A 27068-nucleotide genomic window follows, 5' to 3' on the forward strand; every position below is an offset into this window, starting at 1 on the left:
CCTTTGGGGCACCAGTATACATGAAGTACCTGGTGCCTGGCACGCCTTCTCATGTGGGTTGGCTGAGATGAATAGAAGCAATTTACACCTGGCTGCTGTGAGGGGCAGGTGAATTCCATATGGGAAAAAAAATGCATGGTGACAAGTGTACAGCAAGCTCTGTCGGTAATTGGTATTATTATTAGGAACAGGCCAGCTACATAATTTGCAGAGCTCAATGCAAAAGGAAATGCAGGGCTCTCACATGCAACTGATTAAAAGCTCCAAAACTGTGAGGCCGGTAAGGTTGGCATAGTAGGGTAAAGGTGTTTGCCACCAACCCTGGCATTAATTGGATCCCCAGGATCCACTGGGAAAGCTGGCCCCTACAAGTTGTTCTCTGACTTTCTACACATGCACTGTGGCAGGTGCACGCAGGTGTGCATGTACACACACACACACACACACACAGTGTTTTTAAATATAAAGTAATAATAACAACAACGATGATAATAATAATAATAATAATAATAATAATAATTGCAAGACAATGGCTACAAAGCTGTGGCTGGCAGCAGGGTCTGTCTGAGCATACATACCTGCAGAGTCCATAGCTGGATCTGGTGAGGAGACAAGATACCCAGGTTCTTATACTGGGCTTGTCTGTGCTGAGTTAAGGATTCCCCAGCCCTGTGTCCTGGTCTCCAGATTATTCTGGTAAAACTCTGTGTATAGCCTCTGGCCCTTCCCTTCTTCCCTTCCCAATTCATCACTCAGCATGAAAGAGCAGACTCCTTGAGGTTAAGGCACATGACCCTGCAGCATGAACTTCTCCCAGAGGGACGTGAGCAAGCAGCTGCTCACCCCAGACAGGTCACCAGTGACTGACTGATATAATGATTCCAACGGGGAGCTTATAAGGTTTACTTGTAGGAATGTAGGTGGCACCCCCAAACAGTCACATCACTGAAAAGTCTCATCAGCACAAAGTAAGACACTGCCTCCCCCCCCTTCCATAACCTCTGCCACATGAGCCTACTAGACCACATGCAGCTCAGGCAGAATTGCATGCAGCGGGTAGGGATGCTCGGGAAGGCTTAGCTGCAATCTCAAGTAGGTGGAGTCTAGTGACCCTCCCCACCTCTTCTATGAAGGAATGTCTGTAGGCCCAATCCTTTGTGTGTGTGTGTGTGTGTGTGTGTGTGTGTGTGTGTGTGTGTGGCAGTGTGCAAGCATATGGAAACCAGAAGTCAGTATCTCCACCTTATTTTTAACTTTATGTATTATTAGTGTGTGTGCAGGTGTGGTATGTATGCACACTATGACGTGTGGAGGACAGACGACAGCTCTCAGGAGTTGGTTCTCTCCTTCCACTGTGGTATCTGGGATTCGAACTCAAGTCCTTAGGCTTGTGTGGCAAATGTCTGTACTCGCTGAGCTGTCTACCTTACCAGACTCTTCACACCTTATTTTTTGAGACTGGGTTTCTCACTGAAACTGGAGCTCACTGGTTGCCTAGGCTAGGAATCTTCCTGTCTCTACCTCCGAGGGCTGTGGTTCCAGATGCATGCAGCCACACCCGGCTTTTTATATGACTGCTGGGGACCCAAACTCAGGACCTCACGCTTGTGCAGAAAGTGCTTTACCCACTGAGCCAGCTCCCTGGTCTCAACAGAGCAAGTCCCGAAGGTCTCTTGTGAGCAGTCCTAGCTGCTTTGATGAGTGTGCTCCGGGGACAGTGTTCCACAACAGAGCCTGTGAAATCATCCTGTACCCTCTCCAAGAGAGCAAGCCCAAGGGTACATAGGACCCTGTCATAATGCACTATGATGACCCAGAACAACCTTAAACAGAACAGGGACTCCAGAGCCCTGTGGTAGCAGAGGGTGTGCAGAGGAGGAAAGGGTGGGAAGGACCGTGCACATGTGTTAGCCTGGGCTGTCCCTGGGGGTGGGGACGGGGGTGGTTCTGTTCTCTTGGTGTCTCTATGTTTTCTCCAATAGCAGGGATTGCTTTTGTAATAGCAGGCAAAACCCATAAACAAGCTCTATTCAAGAAAAAACACTGTTCTCATAGGAACCAGGAAGACAGGCCCCCGGTGCAGAGTACACTCAAGGAGGAGAAAATAAAAGCCATGAAGATGGTTAAATTAGAATAACTCATCTATACTAACCCTTCATAGCTCACCCGCTCCACAAAAGCCTGGTGTGAGAGGCTAGGACTGAGTTCTACTGAGCTGAGCTGAGCTGGCTGGTGTGTGTGTGTGTGTGTGTGTGTGTGTGTGTGTGTGTGTATCTAAGTGTGATGGTGTCTGTGAGTGACTGAGTGTGGGAGGTGGGGAACAGTTGGTCTTTCCAGGAGCTGGACCCAAAGTGTCCTCTGTGATGCCGAGTGGCAGGATGACCCAGAAAGAACATAGGCTTTGGAACAGGGCAGAATGGCGTCTGAATCCCAGCCCCACCAAACCTGTCACGATGCTTCCCCAAGCAGCTGCTCCCTGGTGTGTAGAAGACAGAGCTCAGTGTCTAAACTGCAGGATTATGGTTCTGACAGTGAAAGGAAACCAACTGGTCCCTAGTGCCTAGTAGATATTCAACCAGTAGAGACTCCTCCGCTCCACTCCCTGACACATCTTACCATTACATTGAACTTCGACATCTTCAGAGGCTAGACCTCATCATGACCTGTGACCTGACCCTTGTGAATAGGAGAGAGGACTGATGGCACTCTGGGGGACCAGGGTCTGGAGTCCCTGGTCCACTCTGGTCGCTATCTGTGCTCCAAGACGGCTGGGAGTCAAACCCTTGTTAGGACCATGGAAGGAGCCATTTGGTGGAGCGTGGAGACCCCTAGTGGTCTCACCAGAGACTGCACCTCTCAGCCTGCAAAAGTGTCTTGAACGCGTCCTGGACCTATTGGTAGTGCTGTAGATGAAGATGGGGGATAACTATCAGTTCTAAGAATCCATTGCCAGGTGCAGCAGAGGCCAGGCCATTCTATTTCTACTTCTTGCCCCCACAAACATTCATATAGGAAAGGGGCTTGGGCAAGATACCCTTACAGTCCATGGGAGTGATGTTCTACAAGGCACCTATGGGAATCGGAAAATTCATATGATTTTCAAAGTCCTAACTTGACCAATAAATTGAGTCTGAAGTCACATTCTATTCTCCTCAGCAGGCATGATGAAAACCCCTAGACTCGTTCTTACAGAGGCTGGTACTTGTGGTGTACCAGCCACTGGGAGAAACCCTTCATGTATGGCTTCTCATCGCATTCCCCACAGAGCAGAGACTATGAGCTTAGTAAGCAGCTCATGTTCCAGGTGTGGTTTGTAGAATGTAGAGTGGAGATTTGAACCCAGGACCACTGGGCTCCAGAGCCCAAGCTCTTGTTCATGAATCAATACCCGCCTAACAGGGCCTCACAAAGCACCTTACTCGTAACTCTGGGTCTCAGAGTCCTCCTTGGCCAAGCCACATTGTCCTGTTGGTTTCTTGTTTGGTGACTGTTTCAGAGGCCCCTGAGGGTGCTGGTTCCCAGGCCAGGCTGGACTTTGGACTTATTACCTGGGTTCTCTGTGTCTGGGCTTTCAAAAAGCTTCCTAGATTGTTCTAATGAGGATCAGAGCCCAGAATGAAAACAACACTGGTCTGCTCAGTGGGAAGCCTGTGGAGCTGGAAAAAGTGGTGTATGTCTGCAATCCCAGTACTCAGGAAGCAGAAGCAGGAAGAGCCATAGTTCAAGACCAGCCTTGGCTATATGAGAACTTGTCTCAAAAACTACCCTTCCAAAGCCTTTGTGGCCTCCACCCAGGTCTTCTCAACTACCTTATAGATGAAATCATGCCTGTAACATGTACAAGTGGACACAGCTCAGCAAAACTTCAAGGTTTTGCAAACACTACCAGCAGATGAACAAATGTTCTTCCCCCCCCCAACCCCGCAAGAAACCCTGTACCCATTAGCAGGCATTCCTCACTTCCCACCCATCCCTAGCCCTACAACTCAAATCTGCTTCCTGTGTCTATGGACTTGTGGAATCATAAAAGATGTGCCCTTTTTAAAATTGCATTTCTGGGGCTGAAGAGATGACTCAGTGGTTAGGAGCACTTTGCACTGCAAAGGACCCAAGTTCAGTTCCCAGCACTAATGTCAGGCAGCTGGCTCCTGCCTGTAACTCCAGCTTCAGGAGATCAGACGCCCTCTTCTGGCTTCTTTGGGCACCAGCACACACATGTGGCATATATTCACATAGACTATATATACATTAAAATAATTTTTAAAAAATCATGCGTGTGTGTGTGTGTGTGTGTGTGAGAGAGAGAGAGAGAGAGAGAGAGACAGAGAGAGAGAGACAGAGAGACAGAGAGACAGAGAGAGAGAGAACATGCTACAGTGTGCATGTGAAGCTCAGAGGACTTTGTAGAGTCAGTTCTCTCCTTCCATATTTATGTGGGTTCTAGGGATTGAACTTAGGTCCCCAGACACAGAGTAAGCACTTGGGAGGCACTTGCTTAGTGAATTGCTCTCCCTGCCTGCTTACTTCACTCCTTGGATGGTAAGCCTCTTAACCCACACAGATCTGCCCTGGTGGCTTAAGCTTGGAGCGGCTAGTGAGAGGGCCATATTACTTTAATCAGATAATCAGATTATTCCCCTTCTTGGCATCTGGCAGAGATCAGAGCATTAGGCAAAGGGAAATGAAAGCATAAAGCACCCATCCCACTGGGCAGATATTATCAAGTGCCTGCTATACACAGGCCAAAGGCCCAAGCTCGGCAATGCAGCACACCCCTGGGGCTTCTTTAGCACAATGAAGCCTCAGTCACCTGTCCTTCCTACCCGGTCCTCAGAGCTTACATCTGTCACCATAAAGTGCCATGTTGAGCATTTCACGTGGAATCTCTCACCTGACCCTCACAACAGCAGGTACAGGAAGTGCCTTATTAGAGACTGACAGGTACAGGAAGAGGAGAGTTTGTCGGTTCACATACGGAAGGTTGGTAGACTTCAGGTGTGATGTGGTCAAGGCTCCCCTGTCTCTCTGCTTTCCTTACATCCCATGGCTTCCTTGGTGACTGTGAGGTGGCCACCAGGGGCAGCCAGGCAAAATGCTTCCTTATTCTGTCCCCGCAAATGAGAGATGCTGCTTTCCAAGATTATCTTTCAACAATGAGGAGGATGTTCACCCCGAAACCATAAATGAGTCTTGACTTACATTTTGTTATCCCAGATTGGCTTACACCTACCCATCTGCTGATCCAGGGGTCCTCCACTCTGACTGACGGAACATCAAAATCACCCTGTGAGTTTTGGAGAAAATAAAAAGTATTGACACTGAGAACTATGTTAAGGACAATCTCCCTATTAAGTTAGGACTCTGGGGGTGACCCCAGGCACCAAGGTTTTAAGAAAGCATCCCAAGAATGTCTAGCACATAAGGAAAGCTTTGGGGTTAGAATTTGGACACCATTTCCAAAGGAGGTCATCACCCCGGGATGAGGACCCCAGCCAGAACAAATGAAGACATTCATCAGAAAACATCATACCCATGACCCGTTGCTAGACCCCAGTGCCCAGTGTGTACCAGTAATTAATAATTTTTAAAATCCTGTAATTTTCTTGTGAATAGCATAATTATATTGCTTGGCAATTTGCGTGTGTGCTAAGAGCATTAATTTGCTAAATGTAAACATCTAAATCTATGCCGCAATTATTGTAAACGGCGTTAGCATGCCTTGATTTTTAATATCCGGGGAGCTTCTCCCATTATAAGGTGTCCAGGAGCAGGGAATGCGGCTCAGTCAACAAAGCACTTGCCTTGTGAGCATGAGGGCCTGAGTTTCACCCCCAGAACCCACATTTTTTTTAAAAGGCAGGCGTGGAACAAACCTGTGCTGTCAGAGTTTGTGAGGCAGAGACAGGTGGATCACTGGGGCTCACTGGCCAGGTAGCCTAGCCTACTCGGTGAGTTCCAGGACACTGAGAGACACTGCCATAAACCAAGGTAGATAGTGCTTGAGGAATGATGTCTGAGGTTGTCCTAAACACACACACACACACACACACACACACACACACACACACACACACACGAAGGGGCCCGAGACTCCTTCAGCTTCTAGAGATTCCATGCCTGATGTTCAGCCACAGGCTGAGCTGTACAGCCCTAAACACATCCCTACTGTGGAAGTTGTCAGACTTGATCCCATTTCTCCACAGCCCTAGAGTGCCATTACACCTAGTCCCTTGGCCAAGGCTTTGTAGTGGTTGGATGTTCCCTCAACCCCTTGGCTATGACCTTATTGTGCAATTTGTACCGAGCAGTGAGCTGAGAGGTGGAAAGAGGCTAAACAGGTCCCATATGGCTGCTACCCATCAGTCTGTGCCTGGGATGGTTCATTGTATGGTATGTATGCACTGGACTGAGCTAAGGGATACCCAGATAACTGATAGACACAATTGATGGGTGTGTCTGGAAGGGTGCCTCTGGAAGAGACTAGCATCGGACTCTCTAGGTGACCACCCATAGTAGTTACTTTCCTTGTTTCTTTGACAAAATATCCAACAAAAGCAACTTCAGAAGGGAAGGGTTTGGGGCTGGAGAGACGGCTCAGCCATTAAGAGCACTAGCTGCTCTTCCAGAAGGCCTAAGTTCAATTCCCAGCAACCATAAGGTGGCTCACAACCATCTATCTGTGGGTAGATCTGTATCTACCCACATCTATCTGTAGAGAGATCTGATGCCCTCTTCTAGAATAAAGGGGTACATGCAGATAGAGCACACACACACACACACACACACACACACACATAAAAAAAAAGAAAGGAAGAGTTTATTCTGGCTCACAGTTTGAGGGTACAGACCACCGTGGTGGGGAAATCATGGAGGAAGGAGTGTGAAGGGGCTGGTCACATTGCCTCCAGAGTCAGGAAACAGAGGGAGATGGACACTGGTGCTCAGCTCATGTTCTCTTTCTATTCAGCCCAGGCCACCAGCCGGTGGATGATGCTGTCCACATTCAGGGTGTGTCTTCCAACCTCAATGAACCTAATCTGGAAACTCCCTCACAGACACGCTCAGAGGCTTGTCTCCATGGTGACTCTAAGTCAATTGATAATCAAGATTGACCATCATGCCACTCTCCCCGTGGGGGTGGACAACAGCCAGTACTCCAAGGGCCTGGACTGAAGGAAAGGCGGGGGAGGGGGAGCTCTCTCCTCAGCCAGGCTGACATTTTGTCCTCCTCTTGGATATCCACACTCCTGATTCTTGTTCCTTTGCTCACAGGCTAAAGCACACCAGCAGCTTCTCTGGGGCAGCAGCTTGCAGGGGCCACACAGTGGGACTCTGGCCTCCAGAGTCATGTGAGTCAATCTCCCCAATAAGCTTGTGCATGTACATGTGCACACTATTGGCTGACACAGGACCACTGGAAGGGACGGGATCCTGTGCTGTGCCGGATGCCGTGGTGACCTGAGAAGCTCTGAGGAGATTAGCCAGCTCACTTCTGGATGCATCTGGAAGGGCATTTCAGAGTGGGCTAACTAAGGGGGATGCCCTGCCTCTGGTGGCCTCTTCCTGTCTCCTAGAGGTGAACAGTGGCTTCTTCCTCACTCTCCTATGGCCATATTGTTCTTTCTCACTGTGATCCCAAAGCAGTAAATCCGGCCAACCATGGGCCAAACTCTGAGACCACGAGCCAAAGAAACTTCTGTCCTGAAACCTATCTCTCAGGCATTTTTCACAGAAATGAAAAATTGACCGACACACTCTTCCTGGAGCAGAGTCACAAAGTCAAGCGAGACTGTGCTGTAGAGGGCGAGAATACTGGATCATTGTTTTGAAGCACTCAACTTTGAGATGTTGGTTACACAGCACCATTGCAGCATTAGCTACCTAATACACATTCTTAGAGTAGGTTGGAGGTAGATACTCAGCCAAGTTTTTGATTTTGTTTTTCCAAGACAGGGTTTCTCTATGTAGCTTTGCGCCTTTCCTGGAACTCACTTGGTAGCCCAGGCTGGCCTCGAACTCACAGAGATCCGCCTGGCTCTGCCTCCCGAGTGCTGGGATTAAAGGTGTGCGCTACCACCGCCCAGGCTAAATTATTTTAACTTTATTTTGTGTACGTTAGTGTGAAGGTGTCAGATCCTGGAGATCTGAACTTACAGACAGTTGTGAGCTGCCATGTGGGTGCTGGGAATTGAACCCGGGTCCTCTGGAAAAGCAGCCAGTGCTCTTAACCATTGAGCCATCTCTCTAGCCCCTGGCTAAGTCTTAATCTAAGTATAGAGATTCTGCACCCCAATATTTCAAAATTAAACAACTTAACTCCATCTCATCTTCTATGTGGCCTTGGATAGGCCTCTAAACTTCCCTGGGCCTCAGTTTCTTTATCTGTAGAAGGGGACAATAATAACAATAGATGCTTGTGCTATGCAGATTAAAAAAATCTCTGTACAAGATGCACAGAGAGGATGTGGTCCACAGTAACCATCGGAGAAGCCAGAGGCACTCCGTCCCCACAGTTCTCTCAATAACTAGCCAGGGTCTTATCATTTTTTAGAAGACATATTTATGTATGTATGAGTGCTCTATATGGATGTACACCTTTATGCCAGAAGAGGGCATCAGATCTCATTACAGATGGTTGTGAGCCACCCTGTGGTTGCTGGGGATTGAACTCAGGACCTCCGGAAGAACAGCCAATGCTCTTAACCTCTGAGCCATCTCTTCAGCCCCAGGTCTTATCATTCTTAGGAGATGAAGTAAAGAGAGATCTACTGACCAATATTCTGCCTCCACTGCTGTGGTGGATTGAATGAGAAAGGTCCTTCATGGTCTTGGGCATTTGGATACTCCAGTTGGTGGCACTGTTTGGGAGGTAGAGGAGGTGCAGCCTTGTTGCAGGGACCACAGCATCACCGGGGATGCCTTGCGAGTGAAAACCCTATCGACACTTACAGTTTGCTCTCTCTGTGTTTTCAGTTCTGTCTGAACTCTCAGCTTTCTGTTCCTGCCACCATGTCTGCACTCTGTTGCTGTGCTTCTGCTTTGCTATCATGGACTTGGACTCCTCTGGAACCATAATCCAAATAAACTCTTTCATACGTTGACTTAGCAAGTTGTTTTATCACAGCAACAGAAAAGTAACTGATATAACTACTCACTTTTATTAGTGTGTGTGTGTGTGTGTGTGTGTGTGTGTGTGTGTGTGTGTGAGAGAGAGAGAGAGAGAGAGAGAGAGAGAGAGAGAGAGAGCGAGAGAGAGAGCGCACATGCAACCTGCGTGTAGAGGTCAGAGGACAACCTCAGGTGTTGTTCCTCAGGTACCAGCTGTCATTTTTTTTTCTTTGAGACACTGGCCCAGAACTTACCAAGCAGGTTGTCTGACTGGCCATCCAGCCCCAGAGACCTTCCTGTCTCCACCTCCCCAGTGTTGGGATTATAAGAAAGCACTGTCATGTCTGGCCTTTTTTAAGTAAGTTCTGGGACTTAAGTTTACACTTTACTGGCTGAACCATTTCTCCATGCTTGGCTCACATCTGGCAACCTTGGAGTAGCTGAGTGTAGGAATAGCATGACAGGGCAGAAGCAGACTAAATTGCGAGCCGAGCTCCTTAGCTAGTGCCCCCTTTGTGTTAGGCAGCTTTGAACTGGGCTGAGGACTGGTTGGTCCATGGGGACCTCCCTGAGATTGGCTGGGCAGAGGAGGAGCAAGTTCCCTGGGTTGATGTGTGTGTCCTGGAATTACCTTCCAGACTCTGAGACTCAGTTTACTCCAAAGTGAAAGGGAGATGCTGCTGGGAAGTGGGCCAGAGCCTCCTGTCCAGGGTCCTCTTGCTGCCTGTAGCAAGGCCCCTCCTTCCCAAGGGGAGCCTGAGCCCTGCTGAACTGGCAGACCCTGGGGACCCTGACATCTGTGTCCACAACCCCATGCCAGTGCAAAGCTGGTCTCTAAAAGGCAAGGATAGACGCAGGGCTTTCTCTGGAGAGCAGTGTGCCCAGGGCCTGACCTCTAGGCTAGGCCCAGAGAGCCCCAAAGCCGTATGCCGGGGGTAGAGGTGGGGGGGGGGCTCTGCTGATGGAGAAGGTTAGCAGAGCCCTGAGAGAGGCTCAGGGGAAACAGAGAGAATGTCCCAACTCTGGTCACTTTGCTCTGGGAGTCCGTTTCCTTGAAATGAGACTCATATTCTCATGTATCTTGGACCTGTACAGATGTCCCCTGTGGGGGTTGGGATGGAGAAAAAAGACTCTTGCTAAATGGTAAGGATTGAAGGACCCAGAGGCTGCTCTTGGGTCCTCAGTTCCTGTACTGTAAAACCCAAGCAAGAAGTTTGAAGAGCCTCCCATCTGGGACATGCCTCACAGTCCTGCATGACACTGTCTCTCTAACTCAGCCTCTCCCAGGAATGTGACACGTGGGTGGGAGAAACCACCAATCCTATTGCTATGTATATATGTGTTTAGTTTGTGGGGTTATTTTTCCCCAGTACTGGGGATAGAAGCTGGCCCTTGTACTCTATCACTGAGCTGCATTCACAGACCTCTATTTTCTATTTTATTTAGAGTCAGGGGCTTGTTAAGCTGCTCGGGCTGGTCTTGAACCCATGCTCCTCTTGCTCAGCCTCCCAAGTAGCCGGAATAACAGCCCTATGCCTGTATCTGAAACTAAAATGTTTCCTTACAGGCTTACGTTTTGAATGGTCGGTCAGGCCCCTGCTTGTGGCTCTATTTGAAGGCTGTGGAGTCCTCAGGAGGTGAGGCCTGGCTGACAGAAGTGAGCCACTAGGGGCGGGCTCTCTCTTTCCTGGTCTGTCCCATGTCAACAGTCACCATCACGCACTCCAGATGCCACGAACCTGCTTTGTCTCACAATAAACTGGACCCTCCAGAACCGTGAGCCCAAACCAACTGTTCCTCCCTTAAATTGTGTCAGATACGTTGTCATAGTGACTGATGCCCTGGCTTGAGCCTGGAAATATAGAAGACAAGGAAGACAAGGAATGAAAGGAACAAAATGACAGGATGCCACCAGGATAAGTCAGTCCCAAAGGGAGGTGGTCTTAGTTTCATTTCCTGTCACTGATTAAAATACTCTTTTTTAAAAAAAAAAAATTATTTATTTAGTATACAGTGAGTGTTCTGTCTGAAGGCCAGAAGAGGGCACCAGATCTCATTGTAGATGGTTGTGAGCCACCATGTGGTTGCTGGGAATTGAACTCAAGACCTCTGGAAGAACAGCCAGTGCTCTTAACCTCTGAGCCATCTCTCCAGCCTCGATTAAAATACTCTTTTTTTTTTGGTTTGGTTTTTCGAGACAGGGTTTCTCTGTGTAGCTTTGCGCCTCTCCTGGAATTCACTTGGTAGCCCAGGCTGGCCTCGAACTCACAGAGATCCGCCTGGCTCTGCCTCCCGAGTGCTGGGATTAAAGGTGTGCGCCACCACCGCCCGGCAGTAAAATACTCTTAACAAAAGCAACTTACGTGAGAAAAGGTTGATCTTGGCTCACAGTTCCAAGTTGGCTCACAGTCCTCCATGACGGAGAAATCAAGGCAGGAAGAATTTGAAGCAGCTGGTCACGTCCACAGTAAGAGATGGAGATGAGAGCATGCTATTGCTCAGTCCCCTGATTCGTGCAGTCCAGGTTCCCAGCCTGGGAATGGTCCTGCCCACTGCAAACCGGTTCTTTCCATATCAGTTAACAAAATCACAATAATCCCTCACAGGCAAGCCCAGACGCCCATTTTCCAGGTGATTCTAGAGTCTATGACACAGCTAGCTTAGTCCTTCCAGATCTTCATAACACAGACGCTGGTGAGGCTGAGACTTGAGGTCACCTAGCTGGAGGCCTGGTGGTGTCAAGAGGACCCATACTCCCAACAATCAGCATGAGGGATACTGGGGACAATGAGAGAACTTGAGTGTGGACTGTGGAGTGGAAAGACGCAGATGAGGGTTAGGGAAGTGGCTTGGCTCTTTTTTTTTTTTTTTTTTTTTTTTTTTTTTTTTTTGGTTTTTCGAGACAGGGTTTCTCTGTGTAGCTTTGCGCCTTTCTTGGAACTCACTTGGTAGCCCAGGCTGGCCTCGAACTCACAGAGATCCGCCTGGCTCTGCCTCCCAAGTGCTGGGATTAAAGGCGAGCGCCACCACCGCCCGGCGTGGCTTGGCTCTTAAGAGAGCTTTCTTAGCAAGCCCAAAGCCTGAAGACCAGGGTTAAAGTTCCCAGCACCCACATCAGGTGTCTCCCAACTGTCGGCAACTCCAGATTCAGGGGCTCCATGTAGCCTCCAGGGGATCGGTCTGGCCTCCAGGGATCTGTCTGGTCTCCATGGCACCTGAGCAGATGTGGCTCACATACATGGAGAAATAAACACACAAACACATAAAAATTTTTTAATCAAATAAGTCCTTTTTTTTTTTTTTTTTTTTTTTTTTTTTTTTTTGGAGACAGGGTTTTTCTGTGTAACAGTCTTAGCTGTCCTGGAACTCACTTTGCAGGACAGGCTGGCCTCGAACTCACTGAGATCCGCCTGCCTCTGCCTCCCATGTGCTGGGATTAAAGGTGTGCGCCACCACCACTCAATAGATACTTTTTTTTAAAGAAGAAAGATGTAGTTATGTTGTGGTGATATATTGTGTCCCCCAATATATTGTGCACCCTAATAAACTTATCTGGGATCAGAGAACAGAACAGCTGCTAGATATAGAGGCCAGAAAATGGTGGCACATACACCTTTAATCCTAGCCTTCTGGAGGCAGAGATCCACCCAGATCTCTGTGAGTGCAAAGCCACACTAGAAACAGCCAGGCATGGTGACAAACACCTTTAATCCCAAGAAGTGATGGCAGGAAGCAGAAAGGTATATAAGGGGTGAGGACCAGAAACTAGAGCCTGGTTAAGCTTTTAGGCTTTTAGCAGCAGTTCAGCTGAGATCCAATTGGATGAGGACTCAGAGGCTTCCAGTCTGAGGAAACAGGATCAGCTGAGGAATTGGCCAGGTCAGATTAGCTGTGGCTTGTTCTGCTTCTCTGATCTTCCAACATTCACCCCAATACCTGGCTTCAGGTTTGATCTTATTAATAAGACCTTTTAAGATTCATGTTACAGTCATTAGGTTGGCAGGAAGAGGCTGGAGCTGTTATTGACAGCAGACAGTAGGCCCTCATGTTGATTAAAACATTCACATTCATAAAAAGGAGGCCAGACAATAAGATGTTTACAGTAAGACTCTCCAGGGGCGCCGAATGACAGCTTTGTTTCCGTATTTTTTTGCTCATCTGCATGTTTAATTTCCAGGATAACAAAAGTTTGTTAATTGTATTTTGAAACAAGATCTCAAATACTTAGACTCAAACAATCCTTCTGCCTTGGCCTGCTGGATAGCTAAGACTACAGGCTTTGTTACTATGCCAGGTCCTTTATTTTATTTTATTTTTTGTTGAAGGAGATGGAACCCATGGTCTTTTATATTCGAGGCAAGTGCTGTGCCACTGAGCTACAGCCCTAGCCCTTTAAAAATTATTTTATTTATCAGTTGGGGATATAGCTTGACTGGTAAGAGAGCTCACCTAGTATACTCAAAGCCCTGGGTTTGATCCTCAGCTCTGCCAGTATAAACTGCTTGGCCTCAGGCATGGAATTATTTTTCTAGACTTCAATTAACCTGGCACCCCATGTTGTTGCTCTTGGTGGTGGTGGTGGTGGTGGTAATGGAACACAGGGCTTTGGACTTTCTAAGCAAGAGTTCTACCTCTGCCTGGCTGTGGTGGCACACACCTTTAATCCCAGCACTCGGGAGACACAAGCAGGCAGATCTGTGAGTTCGAGGCCAACCTGGTCTACAGAGTGAGTTCCAGGACAACCAAGGCTACATAAGAAAGCCTGTCTTAAAAAATTAAGAGGCTGGGCGGTGGTGGCACACGCCTTTAATCCCAGCACTCGGGAGGCAGAGCCAGGCGGATCTCTGTGAGTTCGAGGCCAGCCTGGGTTACCAAGTGAGTTCCAGGAGAGGCGCAAAGCCACACAGAGAAACCCTGTCTCAAAAAAACAAAAAAAAACAAACAAAAAAAAATTAAGAAAGAAAAAAAGAAAGCTACATCCCCAGTCTGTTAATGTCCCCATTATAAATGATGTTGAATGCAGGTCCTGACTCCCAGGTCTTGTTGAAGGCCCTTTGATGAGTCCTTAATTGCGGGTCCCAGTGCTTGGAGACTAAGAGTTATGAACGTCATTTTTATTGACCATTCAGCATTCATATAACTGACTTGTGGATGGTATGAAGATGGGGAAGGGGATTAGGGCCCAGCTTTCAAACCCATCCCAGAGCATGTACTTGTCCTGTTCAGCATGTTTTGCTGACCACATCTCAGGGAAGGTCTCCGCAGCCCCAAACCTCCAGTCAGCTCTGGTCTGACGCCATTCCCCGGGACCCATTCACCTGTTCTTCTGACCCCCTTCTTGGCCGCCCGAGGTTGGCTGCTACGCTGTCATCACACACGTGGCTTGAAGAACAATGGTGCCGAATGAGTGCCGGGCGGCTCCTCAGAGGACTCTGGGAGATCTGCAAGGACATCTTTTTGGTCACAATAGCTGTGTGCATCTGTGTGTGCATGAGTGTGACCTGTTTATATATAAACACAGAGCAATCTTTCATGCTTCTTATATACACAGAATTTTCTGGGAACGAGACTATTGTGTATGGGAGAGAAGATTGTCCTTTGTTTTGTTTGGCATCTTTCCAGGACTTGGTGCCTAATTCATGTCACTGGCAACAGGGCGGCTCGTGGTGTCTGAGTCAGCCTCATAGCCACCTGTGTCCACTGCCTTTGTGGCTGCTGTGGCCCTCACGGTCACATCTCTAGGAGCAAATGTGGGGCCATGAAATCCCTGCTATAGTCAGTTTGCACCCTGCATCCTGAAATCTGTATTATTTTATTATGGATTGCTTTTCATTTTTCCTTCACAGTATAGTTAAGACAGTACATTGATTTTTTTTTTCACTTGTTTAAGAGCGTATGTGCACACAGGTTAGATTATTTATGAATTTCATTTCCACTCAGTGAAGAGGGCATTAGGAAATATTTGTCATCCACATAGGAGCCAGGCATGACCGGCCTGCAAACCATCACTCAAGGGCCCACATTTGTATAATTCAAGAGACCCGTTTCTGAACTGGCCTCGGCATCAGCCATCAGCCGGGAGAAATTTGCTGAGATGAAGTGGTCAGCCGCTCACTTGCCTGTGGGGTGTGGAGTCTGTTGTCTGTCTGTCCCCCATTGCCCATCTGTTAAATGGAGCTTCCCCTTCTCCTCTGAGGATTTGCAACTCTGTGACTGGTCTCCTTGTACCCTCCTGTCACTCAGGGAAGTCTGGAAAAAGCACATGCTTGGCTTGGCCAGCCCGTCTCCTTCTATACTGCCACCCAGCATCCTTGCCTTGGTTCGGAAGCCTCTTCTGTCTGGAATGCCCAGTTGCCATCCCCTCCTCCAGCTCCCACCACCTTCACCTCCACATGGCTGTACCCATAACTTCCAATTCTGTTCTGGCCTCTGTAAGACACTTCTTTGTTTGTTTGTTTTGTTTTGCTTTGTTTTGTTTTTCAAGACAGGGTTTTGCTGTGTAGCTTTGGAGCCTGTCCTGGAACTCCCTCTGTAGACCAGGCTGGCCTTGAACTCACAGAGATCCGCCTGCCTCTGTCTCCCTAGTGCTGGGATTAAAAGCGTGCGCCACCACCGCCCAGCCCTCTGTAAGACACTTCTAGAAAATTGTTCCCACCCAGGTCTGGAACTGGCCAGAGAAAAGCGGCTGCTGGGGAGGAGGAGCCAGATGTTGCATTTGAGAGGTTCCAGGGAAGATCCTCTTCCCATCCAAGACTGAACCAACTGGGAGGCAGAGGGTAAGGTATTTCCCTACCTCTGTGACTTCATATCCAGGCCAAGTGGACTTCGGATGTTCCCATCCTTGAGCCTGTCCATTCATCTATGAAACTGCCCAGTCTCTGGCTCAGTGCGAATACCGTAGGCTGCTGTTGGACAGATCAGTAGACGCTTTGCACAGAGACAGGGCCAGCCGTGCCCAGAAGCTCCTACCACAGACGGCTAAGTCATTTCTCTGCAGAGGGCATCCCTGGGACCCCGTGGATCTTAGAAGGGAGGGCAGAGAGGGCCTGGCACTGGTGTCCAGGTTAGTGCTGATGTTCTCTCTTACTCTGGAGGTCCCAGAATTGAACTTGGGTCATCAGCCCTGGTGGCAAGCACCCTTACCCACTGATCCGTCTCACCAGCCCAGTGGCAGAATTTTGATATATTCGTTGGCTTAGAAATCAGCACAAATGATGACTGCAAATTCTGGAATGCTTTTCAGGGAATAGATGGTATTAATCACCAGGGCATATGCATACACTTGAGAGCCTTTGTGTTGTAGAAGCCAAATGCTTTTGAGTGAGGCTGCCTATGAGGCACACAGGTGGGAAGCAGGAAAAGGAGGAGCAACTGACACTTCAGCCTCACAATTGCCCCAGGTTCCAGGTTATCCCACTGAGGAGAATCTGGGTCCCCGCCGCAGTCCTGATCTATGCCGCTAACTCCTTGATGGTGCAGGATCTGGAGAGAAGCTTTGACTGAATAATGCTGCAGTTCGGATATGATTTGAATGTGTCCCCTGTGATTTCAGGGTCTGAAGTCTGACCATGTGTCCAAAGATGTGGCCCCTGGGAGATTAGAGTTAGATGAGGTCATTAGGTGATGACCCATGATTGAATCCTACTAGCTTTACAAGAAGAAAGAGAGAGGAATGCTCTCTCTCTCTCTCTCTCTCTCTCTCTCTCTCTCTCTCTCTCTCTCTCTCTCTCCTCCCTCCCTCCCTCTTGTCTCACCATGTGAGATTCTGTGTTGCTTAAGGATGCCTCCAGCAAGAAGGCCATTGCCAGTTGCAGACACTTGCCCTTGAACAGACTTTCAGAACTGTGAGTCAAAGTCTGTCTGTCTGCCTGCCTGCCTGCCTTTCTTTCTTTTTTAAAATTCTCTGTGTCTGAGTATTTTGCCTGCATATAGCATGAGCACCGTGTACATGTAGTGCCCAAGGAGGCCAGAAGTCTGTATTCGATCCCCTGGAACTGGAATTACTGACTGTTGTGAGCTGCCACGTGAGTGTTGGGAACTGAACCTGGATCTTCTGCAGGAGCAGGAAGTGCTCTTAATTACTATGTCATCCCTCTAGCCCATAAGCCACCTTTCTTTATAACTCCTCCAGTCTACAGCTCTGTGTGACTTACAATAGAAACAGACTAACATGAGTGGACTCGGTGCCACTCATTAGCAAGCCATTCCACAGGCTTTATGGGCAGGGATCATCCTTAGGAGGAGTGAACTGTTCCACTCATAGAGAAGTGCCTTCATGTTGGAAGCCAGGCCAGGACAATCAGCTGTGACCAGTTTCAGTGGATGGAAAAATGAGCAGGCTGGGGCCATATCCCCCAAAAGGTGCCTGGAAGTTTGGCTAAGACTGAAAAGATTTCTGGCAAGTATATGAAGTGACCAGGATTGTCTTACATAATTGGTGGGAGTAAAATGAGAAAACCACCTTGGAAAGCAGAGAACATGGATCACAACACACCCCAAACATCTACCCCTGAGAATATACTTAACAAAAATGGATGTGTATCTGAAGAAAAAGAAGCAGAGGAAGAAGAGGAGGAGGGAAGGGGGGAAGGGAGGAAGCAAAAGGGAGAGGAGGGGGGAAAGAGGAGGAGGAGGAGGAAGAGGGAGAAGAAGGGAAGAGGGGGAAGGGGGAGGGAGAGGAGGAAAGAAAGGAGGAAGAGGAGGAGGAAAAGGAAGAAGCAGAGGAGGAGGGGGGAAATGGGAAGCAGGAAGAGGGGAGAGAGGAGGAGAGGGAGGAGGAGGAGAGAGAAAGAGACCATCTTGAGATAGAAGCCCGCTTCCCTTAGTCAGTAAGGGCAAGGCATGATGGGCCATGAGCTAGAACATGTTGTACAGGTGCCTCTTCCCCCAATGGACAAATAACTCTTGGGTTGGGGTTGGGCCAAGGGCACATGCATAGCGCATGTGGCTTTCTTGCTGGCTCAGTCTGAGATTTGCTAAAAAAGAAAGAAGAAAGATGAAAAAAGAAAGAAAGACCCATCTCAATAAAGATGATCTCAGTCTCACCCACTTTCCCCCAGAAGATGTATAAAATCCTGCCAGGCTGTGCAACATGATGGTTCCTCCCTCGGGGCCCCGCCCACTCTCTGAAGATGTTTCTCACTTTCCTTCACAAAACCATGTTCACTCTGTTCACTTCATCTCTATGTTTCCTTAATTTTCTCTGGCATGAGACAATGATCTCGAGAGCCACTGGCTGGGGTGGCTTTGGCGGCCCTTGACTGTCCAGCACCCTTTCTCCCTGAGCAAAGTAGCTGTTCAGTATCAGACACTTGAGCATTGGTGAGGTTATTATTTTTGGATATTTTGGTCTATGGTCTTGGAGCTCATCATCCATGGACACTGAGGAGCTGCTCTCCCAAGGAACAGGTGTCAGAGATCTGAGGCTAAACCCAAGGTCTCCTGGAGCCATAGACTATTCTGAGGGGCCCACTGGACACCTGCCTCCTGTGTCCTGGGGTTCAAAAGTGTGCTTGCTTCCCTTATTAACTCTGATCCCCAAAGGCAGGAAAGCTTTGTGAAAGGCTTCAGGCCCATTGGGACCCATTCCAAAGTCATCATCCTTTATGTTACATGAAAAGCCACCTCCGGCTGCCATTTCAGAGGGGATGGATGATGGTTCAGGAAGTTCGATCCTCGTGTTCAGTTGAGAGCTTCCAAACTCAGGGCAAGGCCTATGATGGAGTACTTGTCATGCACCAAAGACCACACCTAAACACCACACTGACACTAAAGGCTGGTATTGGTAAACCCACTTTCCAGATTGAGAAATGGGCTTCTAAGGGGGTCCCCAACAATGAAGCAGGAGAAGACTTCAGAACTGGATTCTCTTGGCTCTGAATTGCTGTTGGAGACCTGCCTGCCTGGGCTAATCCTTTTCTTAGATATATGGGGAGACAGAAAAGAGGGGCAAAGTCTGTGATTATTGGTATGGCCGTTTGCTCCCACACCAAACATGGCAAGGGCTCATTACCCAGAAGTCAGCTTGGTAGAGGAGGCTGATAACTGCTGGAGTAACTTCCTGCATCTCTTCCCTCTTTGTGAGCCAACCCTTTCCCGGAAAAGAAACTCTGAGATGAGAAACAGGAATGGGGTCCTGGTGGAGGGAGCTCATCTTGAATGGGTCGGAGCAGGGCATTGTGGGAAGGGGCACACCTGATGCACTGAGTGAAAGGAACCCGGTAGTGGGAGCCGGCTTTTGGTTTTGGTCATCGGCCAGCCTCCACCATGCTGTGCAACCTAAGGTGTCTTTCTCTCTCTGTGCCTCTGTTCCCTTGCCGATACAACTCAGGAATTGATGCTCATGACTCTTATAAGGGCTCATCCACAGAGTACACAAGTATTAACTGATTCCCTACTTCAGTCACCAACCAAACACTGGGGACAGAGTACAAGTCAGGCCTGGCCCTTGCTCCTGGAGTGGAGCTGAGGCCATGAAGACTGCTATGGGGGAGAAGTTGCCCCCCCAGCCCACAGACCCTAGCCAGTCTGAGTTTGGCTCAAAGGACAAAGAACAAGCTTGCTCTCACTTGGGCATTACCCTGGAGCCCTCAAGCATGCTCCTGTCCCTTCAATACGCCAGGCCCTGCCTAAGGTCAGCACACCAGGAAGCTTCAGTTTTTAGGGGTGCGCTCTCACTCCCATTTCCTGATGAACCTGAGGAAAGACATAAAGTGTCCTTCTTGAAATCTGGCCGGGAGCGCAGATGACACTGTGGATAAATTTGCGAACAGGCGACCTAGACAGAGGCTAGAATCTGTGCACAGGCCAAGGAGGAAGGAGGCCAAACAGGTCAGAGGTGGCTTGCTCTGTCCAGGGCCAAGCGGGCTGGATTCTGGACAGTGTGGGGCCCTGGAAAGGTAGCAGGGCAGAAGTCAACCCCAGCTTACATGTCAAGCTCTACACCAACCCCCAGATGAAATAAAGCCAACTGGGTTAAAGGGGAACTTCAGGGGGAGGCTGGGGGCCAGGGAGGAGGGAAGAGGGGTATCTTTGATTGGTGTGTAAAATGAATGAAAAAATTTTTGTAATAAAAAAAGGGAGGAACCTCATCTGGACCACAAATAATATTTTGGCATAAATATATCTTGGCAATCTTTGGACCATGCTAATATTTTAAACAATTGTTTGCTGTTGAGCTAAGATTCAAATTGAATCTCTTTTTTTACTTTTTTTATTTAAGAGACAGAATCTTAGGTAGCCCAGCCTTGACTTGGTTTGAACTTTTTTTTCTCCTCAAGACAGGATTTCACTGTATAGTACCAGCTATCCTGAAATTCTCTATGTAGACAGGCTGGCCTTGAACTCACAGAGATCCGCCTGCCTCTGTCTCCCTAGTGCTGGAATTAAAGGTGTGTGCCACCGCTCAGCTGGCTTGAATTTTTTATGTAGTGGTGGATGGCCTTGAGCGCCCGGTTTTCTTGCCTCTGCTTTCCAATTCTGGAATTACAGACTTGCATCACTGCCCTGTTTTTGCAGTGGCTAAACTGGCTACCCTGACCACCTCAAATACACACTGAGTTCATAAACAAGAGTCCCAGGTTTGAATCCCAGCTCTAATTCCAACAGGTTGGCCTTACCAACTCACTGACCCACTTTCTTACAATATCCTCCTCCTTAGGTATTGAGTGATTGTTTGTAAGTCAGTGAACAAGAGCCACAGAGTCTGTATAAGAACACTGGTTTCTCTCATAAAAAAGATCACCATTTCATCCTGAGTTGAATACATGGATGGATGGATGGGGTGTTTCTCTCTCTCTCTCTCTCTCTCTCTCTCTCTCTCTCTCTCTCTCTCTCTCTCTCCTCTCTCTCTCTCTCTCTCTCTCTCTCTCTCTCTGTGTGTGTGTGTGTGTGTGTGTGTGTGTGTGTGTGTGTATGTGTATCTATGCATGGGCATGCACACCCTCAAGTGAATGTCAAAGGACAACTTTCAAGAATCAGTTCTTGGGCTGGAGAGATGGCTCAGAGGTTAGAAGCACTGGCTGCTCTTCCAGAGGCCCTGGGTTCAATTCCCAGCACCCACATGACAGCTCACAACTGTCTGCAACTCCAGTTCCAGGGAACCTGACACCCTCATACGTGCAGGCAAAACACCAATGTACAAAAAGAAAGAAAGAAAAATCCGTTCTTTCCTTCCATCATGTAGATCACAGCAGTGAAACTCAGGCTTGGTGGGAAGTGCCTTCACCCTTCTGAGCCATTTCACCAGCCCATGTGGATGGTTTTTTTTGTTTTGTTTTGTTTTTGTTTTTGTTTTTTTTGGTTTTTCGAGACAGGGTTTCTCTGTGTAGCTTTGTGCCTTTCAGATTTATTTATTGTGTATACAATGTTCTGCCTGCATGTATCCCTGCAGGCCAGAAGAGGGCACCAGATCTCATTACAGATGGTTGTAAGCTACCATGTGGTTGCTGGGAATTGAACTCAGGACCTCTGGAAGAACAGCCAGTGCTCTTAACCTCTGAGCCATCTCTCCAGCCCTGTGCATGGTTTTTAAAAGGCTTCTTAACCCTGGGTGATGGAAAGGAAAAGGAAATCTGAGGCCAGACCCTGGACCATGATGGCTCCCAGGATGCGCTTGCTAGTCCGATTTGTGTTGTAGCTCACACTTTTTATGAAAAGAAATTGCCTTGCCAAATTACTTTCACTTTGTTTGGGTATTTCTTTGTACAGCACTGAGAATACTTGTTTCTAATAATGTAATTGAACTTTGTTTCTCATAGTTCCAAACTCAGGAAAGCGTAAGATCAAGGGCCAATAGATTCAGAGTCTGGTAAAGGCTGGCCTTGCATTTTAAAACGGTGCCTATTAGTCATCTTTCTCATTTTTGTGACAAAGTACATTACAAAAGCAAGTCAGTGAAGAAAGGGTTTATTTTGGCTCCTGGCTTCAGGGGAGCCATTATGGTCCATTATGGTTGTAAGGCAATGGGAACGTGAGGCACATAGTCACATTGCATCCACTGTCAGGAAGCAGAGAGAGACGAAATCTGGTTTTAGCTCACTGTGGTGGTTTGAGTGGGAATGGTTCCTGTAGGCTCATACGTTTGAAGTCTTTGTCCCCAGTTAGTGGAACTGTCTGGGAAGGGTTAGGAAGTGTGGCCTTGTTGGAGGAGGCATGCTACTGGGGGTGGGCTTTGAGCTTTCAAAAGCCCACACCATTCCTAGTTAGCTTTCTGCCTCATGGTTGTTATCTCCATACGTAAACTCTCAGCTACATGCTCCATAAAGCTCCATCCCCATACCTGCCTGCCTATTGCCATACTTCCTGCCATCGTGGTCATGGACTCTACTACACACTGGAATTGTGAGGCCCCAATTAAATGCTTTTTTTTTTTTTTTTTTTTTTTTTTTTTTTTTTTTATAAATTACCTTGGTTGTGGTGCTTTGTCGCAACAGTAGACATGTAACTAAGACAGAAGTTAGTTAGTACCAGGCGAAAGATAAACAGTGCTGGTTGGTGGTGCTGGTTACCGGAAGAAAAGTCACGAGCCACAGCCACGATTACTAGAGTTACAGAGAGCTTTATTAGAAGGGAAAGAGGGGGAGAGAGAAGGGAGATAGGCCTGGGGGGAGGGAGAGATGGTGGGAGCAGAGAGAAAACAGAGAGAGCAGAGAGAGAGGGTGGGGGTCCACCTCTGGCTTTTTAAGGCGCAGATTGCGTGACCGTGTGTTGGGTACATGATTGTCAGTGCCCACTGATGATGTAAGACACAAGACCCCGAGGAGTGAGGGCAGGATCCTAACACCAGGGACTGGGACATATTGCTGTGGCCCACCTGTCTGTGCATGTTTAGGAGGAATGCAGAGACTTTGGGACTTTGAACTAGAGGAGTGGTTGAGCACTGTGAGTGGGGCCTGATGGGCCATCCTAGTAGGGGCTTAGAAGAGAGTGCTGTGAGCAGTGTGGACTACGGATGCCTAGTTCAAGACTTTACCGAGGGGAGCAAGCTTAGCGGCTGGGTAAGAGATCATTCTTGTGATATTTTTGGAAAGAATACGGCTGTTTTTTGACCTTGCCTAAGAGTCTGCCTGAGGCTAAATTGAAGATGTTTAGACTAATTTCATCTGCAGGGGTGACTCTAAGACAGTCTAATACTGACTGGGTCGTGTGGTAATTAGGGATCACTCTTAATGCTGATCTACAGTGAAAAAGAGCAAGCAGGGCAAAAAGAAATACAAAATGTACAGTTTGAAGAGAAAAAGAGCACAAGGAAATTTAATGTTGGAGCCTTGGTTTGTGCTCAAAGAAACAAGAAAAAAAAATGGAATAAATGGAGTGGTGCCTTCATGTCAAGACCCCACTCGGCTAATCCTGAAACTTGTGAAATTTCCCTCTGTCTAAAAAGCAACTGCAAAGGAAATTTTATGCAAATGTAAATCAAGGAGGTAGCCAGGTTCCAGCCAAGCAGACTGCAAAACTTGGCTGTTTTGGCCCTGTGGTTCTGGCTTAAGAGTCATGAAGGACACAGGAGGAAAGGGACTGTGGAATCTTCCTCTGCAGTTAGGGAAAGCCAGAGCCCTCTAAGCCCTTTGACATCAGACATAGAGCGACAGGATTAGGAGCTTGTTCTGCTGGGATTTGGTCTGGCTTTGGTCCAGTTTTTCCTCACTATGCCCCTATTCCTCCCTTTTGGAATAGTAATGTATAGTCTGTGCCATTGTATGTTAGAAGTATGCAATTTTTAAAAAATTTTCCAGGTTGTCATAATTAAGAGATTATTATGACATATTAAGAGATTATGCCTTGAGTCTCAGAGGAAACTTTGGACTTTTATACTGTGTTGAGACTGTGAAAGCCTATGGGGACTTTTGAAGTTGGACTAAGAGTATTTTCTTTTTTCTTTCTTTTTTTTTTTTTTAATTGAGATAGGTTTTCCCTGTGTAGCTTTGTAGCCTGTCCTGGGACTCATTTGTAGACCAGGCTGGCCTCGAACTCACAGAGATCCACCTGCCTCTGCCTCCTGAGTGCTGGGATTAAAGGCGTGCGCCACCACCACTTGGCATAAGTGTATTTTCATTATGATATGGCTACAAGCCTATGAGAACCAGGGAGTGGAATGTGATGGTTCAAATGAGAATGGCCCCACAGAAGCCTTCAATGTCTCTTATCCTCAGTTATCAGTCCACAGTCATCAATAAAGTTTCCTTGCCCATAGGAGCCAGAAGCAGGCCACATGGATCATGGACATCCACATGGTCTCTGGCAGCAGCGTGGATCACTAGCTTCAGTATGATCTACGCTAGATCATGGGCATCAACATGGCCTCCAATGGCAGCACGAGCCACTTGGAGGAGACCCAATCCAGAAGACATTCATCTCAGACATCTTGTTGCTCAGAGTCAGGGTAATCATGCGGCTGGACAGCAGTGTCTGGGACAGGACCCTTGAGAGCTTCAGGTTGCTGTACTCCCCCTGCCCTTGGTGCTGGGCACCCCACTGGTACCCCAGGCATGACCATTATGTTTGCAGCCCAGGGACAGCGTGGTTGAGCTCTCATGCCCCCCACGGGGGAGTGCCTCCATGCTGCTTGAGGGCTAGAGGGCCAGGTAGGCTGGTGATGGCCCAAGGCTGGCCTTACTTGGCAACAGCATCCTCCATTGTCTGCAGCAGCCATCTCTCATACCTGTCGCCACTGTGTCTCTCAGGCCCCACATCTTAATACCATCATCTCGGGGGTTAAAGTCCAACAAAGGAATTTTGGTGGAATGCAAATATTTAAAGCACAGAAGATCTATTTATTTATAAAAGTTCTGAAGTGGAAAAAACCCTTATTATGTATCAGCGGCAGACCACACTAGCAAGTTATATATAGATAGATAGATAGATAGATAGATAGATAGATAGATAGATAGATATAGATAGATAGATGTGTATATATATATATGTATATGGATGTATATATATATATACATCTAATGAAAACTGGATAGCAATGAAAGAGAACAAACTATTTCTACAGTCTAACAATGGCTGTCTACAATGGAAGGTACAAGAATCCAGTAGTTGTTCAGTCCATGAGGCTAGGTGTCTCCGTTGGTCTTCAGTATACAAAGAATCCTGAAGGAGTAGGCTCTAATGCCAGTGTAGGAATGAACTTGCTAGCAAGAACAAGACAAGCAGGAAAAGGGAGCAAGCTTCCTTCTTCTATGTACTTATAGGCTGTGAGTAGGTGTGGTCCTGATTAAATTGTATCTTCCCACCTCAGAAGATCTAGAACAGAAGTGGATCTTTCACTTCAAATGATTTAATTAAGAAAAAAAATCTCGGGCTGGAGAGATGGCTCAGAGGTTAAGAGCACTGACTGCTCTTCCAGAGGTCCTGAGTTCAATTCCCAGCAACCACATGGTGGCTCACAACCATCTGTAATGAGATCTGGTGCCCTCTTCTGGCCTGCAGGGATACATGCTGTATACATAATAAATAAATAAATCTTTAAAAAAAAAAAAAAGAAAGAAAAAAATCTCTTGCCAGTGGTGGTGGCTCGTGCCTCTAATCCCATCACTCGAAAGGCAAAGGCAGGCAGATCTCTGTGAGTTCGAGGCTAGCCTGGTCTACAGAGCAAGTCCCAGGATGGCCAAGGCTACACAGAGAAACCCTGTCTTGAAAAACAAACAAACAAATGAAAGAAAGAGAGGTGGGGAAATAGGAAAGGAGAGGGATGGAGGGAGAGGGAGGGAGGGGGAGGGAGGGGGGAGGGAGAGGGAGGGAGGGGGAGGGAGGGGGGAGGGAGAGGGAAAGAAAGAGAAAAATTCTTCAAAACAAAACAAAACCCGGGCAGTGATGGTGCATACCTTTAATCCCATTTTAATCCCAGCATTTGGGAGGCAGAGGCAGGTGGATCTCTGAGTTCGAGGCCAGCCTAGTCTACATAACAAGTTCCGAGATAGCCAGGGCTACACAGAGAATCCTTATCTCATAAAACCAAAAAAGACTCTTCTTCTGGCATGCCACTAAAGATCCTATTGTCATCGTGGGCTACCACTCCACCTGGTATTACCAACAATGTGAGAACGAGCCTCTACCTGGTGTTACCAATAATGTGAGAACAAGCTGTACTGAAAATCTTGCTTCTGCTGAGACGTCCCTGATGCCAAGATCTGCATCTTTGATTTGGGGCAGAAGAAGGCAAAAGTTGGTGAATTCCACTTTGTGCTGTCAGGTGAATATGGGCAACTCTCTTCCAAAGCCTGGAGGCTGCCGGTATTTGTGCCAACAAATGCATGGTAGAGTTGTGGCAAGGATGGCTTTCAATTTTGAGTGAGGCTCCACCCTTTTCTTGTCATCCAAATCAACAAGATGCTGTCCTGTGCTGGAGCTGACAGGCTCCAGACAGGTATGTGTGCCGTCTTGAGAAGCCTCAGGGCACAATGGCCAGGGTTCACATTGGCCAGGTCATCTTGTCCATCCGCACCATGCTGCAGAATTAGGAAGATGATTGAGGCTCTAGTTCCCTGGCCACCAGAGGATCCACACCTCAAAGATGTGGGCTTCACCGAGCTCAGTGCAGATGAGTTTGAAGACATGGTTGCTGAGAAGCATCTCATCCCTGATGGCTGTGGGGTCAAGTATCTCCCAAATCGAAGTCCCCTGGACAAGTGGCAGGCCCTGCATTCCTGAGGGTTTACACATGTTCTCCTGTACCCTACCGAATCAGGTTCAGTAATAAATCTCACATCTAGTCTGAAAAAAAAAAAGAAAGAAAAGACCAAAATGAAAAAAGAAAAACATCCCTCCTAGGTGTGCCCAGTCATGTGGGTTTTAGTTAATTTCAGATGTAGTCAAGTTGACAACCAAGAATAGCCATCACAAATACCTACTACGTGATTGTATTAGTAGGAAGTTAACTGACAGACAAAACTTGTCTACAGGACAAAAGTTCAAATAATGGGTACTTGTAGGGAGGCAGATTCAGACTGTGAAGG

The 27068-nt window shown here is 47.8% G+C and overlaps 1 pseudogene; it reads left to right on the plus strand.

The window, feature by feature from the left end:
• Window positions 1-26763, plus strand: part of LOC131900564 (large ribosomal subunit protein uL16-like) — a 76241-nt pseudogene extending 49478 nt beyond the window's left edge.
• The last annotated feature ends 305 nt before the right edge of the window (window positions 26764-27068 follow it).

This window comes from Peromyscus eremicus, chromosome 1 (assembly GCF_949786415.1).
Source record: "Peromyscus eremicus chromosome 1, PerEre_H2_v1, whole genome shotgun sequence".
Taxonomy (NCBI): domain Eukaryota; kingdom Metazoa; phylum Chordata; class Mammalia; order Rodentia; family Cricetidae; genus Peromyscus; species Peromyscus eremicus.